Genomic DNA, 3,264 nt, shown 5'->3' with positions numbered 1-3,264 from the left:
GGTTCATATCTGTAGTTCATGGGGTCACTATGAGTTCTATTTAACTTGAAGCCAACATCAACATCACAAGAAGTTATTCTTTTCTAAGAAAAAGTACTAATAAAATTTCTCTATAGTAATTTTCCTACAGTAATTTGGCACCCAAAAATCCAAGAACTTTAAAGCCATTGAGGACTCTCAAAAAAGAGAAACTCTTTTTAAAATCTATTTCCTTTGCTTTCCAACCCACCTGATGAAATAATTAAAACGCACTTACTCCTCACTTATCTACTATCTCATTATATGGTACTTCACATTTATGACAAGAGTAGGGGGAAATCTACTCTCCAACTGCATTGCTCATTAACCTAGGTTTCTTCTTGCATTCATCTACTGACCTGCAAAACCATTATGTCCACTGCAGACCTTAATGTGAGACAACTGAGTTGGATTTGGGAGGAGCCTTTCTGAAAAGGACCCACAAGTGTCCAGAGGGATCCAGAAGAGGGCAAGAGTTGGAGAGTATGCTGTTACTGTTCTCTCTATTCAAGTGTCCTGAAAGGAGCAAGCCCTGCAATCAGACGGCTATGAGGGTCATTCGAGACCTGAAGGCAGCAGTAGAAGCTGGTCTCTTCCTCATCCTCCACATTCAGGCTCCTGAGCTCCTCTTTCAAATAGCTGTTAGTCTCTAAGTTTTTTACCTCAAATTCCAATACCAACAGTAAATTTCTTATCCCATGGGGTCCTCTCTGATCTGTGGGTTAACCACAAGGGGGAATGGGATAGCTAGAAGCCCTTACAACTATTTTGACCCTCTCCCATGGTTGCCTAAACACTAGAGATGTCAAATATGCTTCTAGTCCAGCTACCAAGCTCCATGTCCAGCCAGTTGTGAACTGTGGTAGCAGAACCTTTGGATCCAGAGGATAACAGTGTCAGGGACATAGCATTCCTAAGGGTCTAGACTTCGGAACTGCCTCCCTGTCTTCCTTCTCCTCTTTATAAAACATCAATCTTGCATAATTATTGTAGTCTTTGAACTTCAACCATGTCAATAAATTAGATGTAATGTAGTTACAATTTTTACTGAGCACTCACTCTGTGCCATTCTTCAAATCTTCAACAATAATAAAAGTGGTAAAAGTAACAAAAATATTAAGTATTGAGTGCCTACTACAAGTCTAGAATTATTCCAAGCTCTTTACAAAAGTATTCACTCCCTATAATATTTAATCCTTCTAATACTATAACCATGGAGTAGGAAAACTCATATCCTGTGTTTGTCCCAACTTAGAGGCCTTGTCATAGAATCATCAGTTGTATCATAGAGTTGGTTCTCACTCAAAGCTGACCTTCTCTTAAATTTCTGAGACTATAAATTACGTGGGACAATATTATCTTTCTCAGAGCAGCTGAAGGACTAAAACAGCCAGAGAAACATAGCCTTTGGATGAGCAGTGCAGGTCCCCACAGACTATACCACCTAACTCTCTTATATTAAAATCTCATGTCTTGGTATTATTTTAAAAACAAACAAACATAGGAAATGAGAGAGAGTCAATGTGTCATTTATTGATTCTTATAACTTTTATATATTTTCTTCATTAAAGTATCCCAAATATTTTGTCTAGGATCTTACACATGGAATGATTATTTTGATATATTTTATGTATTTATCAACAGTTTATTTCCTTTTCTTGTTGAATTTCAGTTATTTCAAGTAGTTCAATTATTCTCACTCTTATAGGTAAGAAAACGAAAAATAAGCAGCTAGTCTAAGATCGCATAGTAAAGAACCAGATTCAAATATAAACACGTAAAGGCTCTGAGTAGTGCAAAGAGTTTGCACTCAGCTAATAACAAAAAAAGTTGGCAGATCAAACTTATCCAGCGACAGTTCAGAAGAAACAGAAATATTGATCTGTTTCTGTAAAGAAAAATTTGTGGAGTGGTTAGTTCTATTGTTTAATGTGTGCAATCTCAAGAATCATAACTCAACAACAAAAATCAGCTATTATAAATCTTTCCAATTCAGAAGTCTTACATTTTCCCACTAAAAAGACTGCTTTTTTTCATTTTGACTTAGAGATAGCACTATACACGTCTTCCTACTGGAAGCATTATACTCCTTACCATGATCAGAATACACTAAACAGACCAAAAGTAGTTACTGGATCATTCACTGGGCAGACTATTGATAAACTATCCTCCCATCTTTCATTTCTGTTTTTAACATTAACTTCTTCATTTCTTGTTTTTTCTATAACTAGGTCACTCACACCAAGCAGAATTCCAAAACCAGGGGCTACCAGGATATCTGGGAATCAATGTATGCAGGATCTTAGTTCTGCCTATTTTCTCTTCAGACAAGCCAAAAGGGAGGGGTATGTGAAAATGATGGTGAGAGATATTCAGATTAATGGAAGAATATCTAGGCATCAAGGGGACTATATAGTTCTTATCAAACTGGGTCATTTATGTATCTTCCTCTACTGGAAAGACTTTTAATATAGTGCCAAAAGGAAGATAAGAACTAGAAAGTAGGTAAACAGAAAGATAAACCAAGCTAGCCAAATCTTAGCTCAGTTGAGAATCCTAGACACTCACAATTTTTTATTATAAAGCCTAATTTTCCTTTTATTGATTATTCTATTATTCTCACAACATATTCTGAGAAGAAATTAATAATATTAATAATTATAATAAGTAGAATTTAGATCAGACCAGTTATGGGATGACATCAAGGATACCATCAATGAAGAAAGCAAAAGATCATTACAAAGGCAGGGGAGAAAGAAAAGACCAAAATGAATGCCAGAAGAGACTCTGAAACTCGAACTAGAATGTTAAGATGCCAAAGTAAAGAAATGTCAAAGTAAAAGAGACAAACAAAAAATTTTAAGGGACAGCTCAAAAAGATTGAGTGAAGTTTTATAATGGAATGTGCAAAGAGCTGGATTTAGAAAAGCAAAAGGAAGAACATGCTCTGTATATCTCAAGCTGAAAGAACTGAAGGAAGAACTTGAGCCTCTAATTGTACTCCTAAAGAATTCTATGGGGAAAAGCGTGAATAATGCAGGAACATCAAAAGAAGATGGAAGAAATATGGAGAGTAATTGTGTGCAAAGTAATTGTTCAACACAAAGTAATTGTTCAACATTTCATGAAGTTGTTGTTGTTGTTGTTGTTGTTGTTGTTGTTGTTATGTGCCATCGAGTCATTTGCGACTCATAGCAACCCTGTGTACAACAGTCCTAACCCCTGCTCTATCCTGTGCCAATCGCA

Source organism: Elephantulus edwardii, unplaced genomic scaffold, assembly GCF_000299155.1.
Source record: "Elephantulus edwardii isolate Elephantulus edwardi_28Jun2011 unplaced genomic scaffold, EleEdw1.0 scaffold00019, whole genome shotgun sequence".
In the NCBI taxonomy this organism is placed as follows: Eukaryota; Metazoa; Chordata; class Mammalia; order Macroscelidea; family Macroscelididae; genus Elephantulus; species Elephantulus edwardii.
This window is presented reverse-complemented; position numbering follows the sequence as displayed.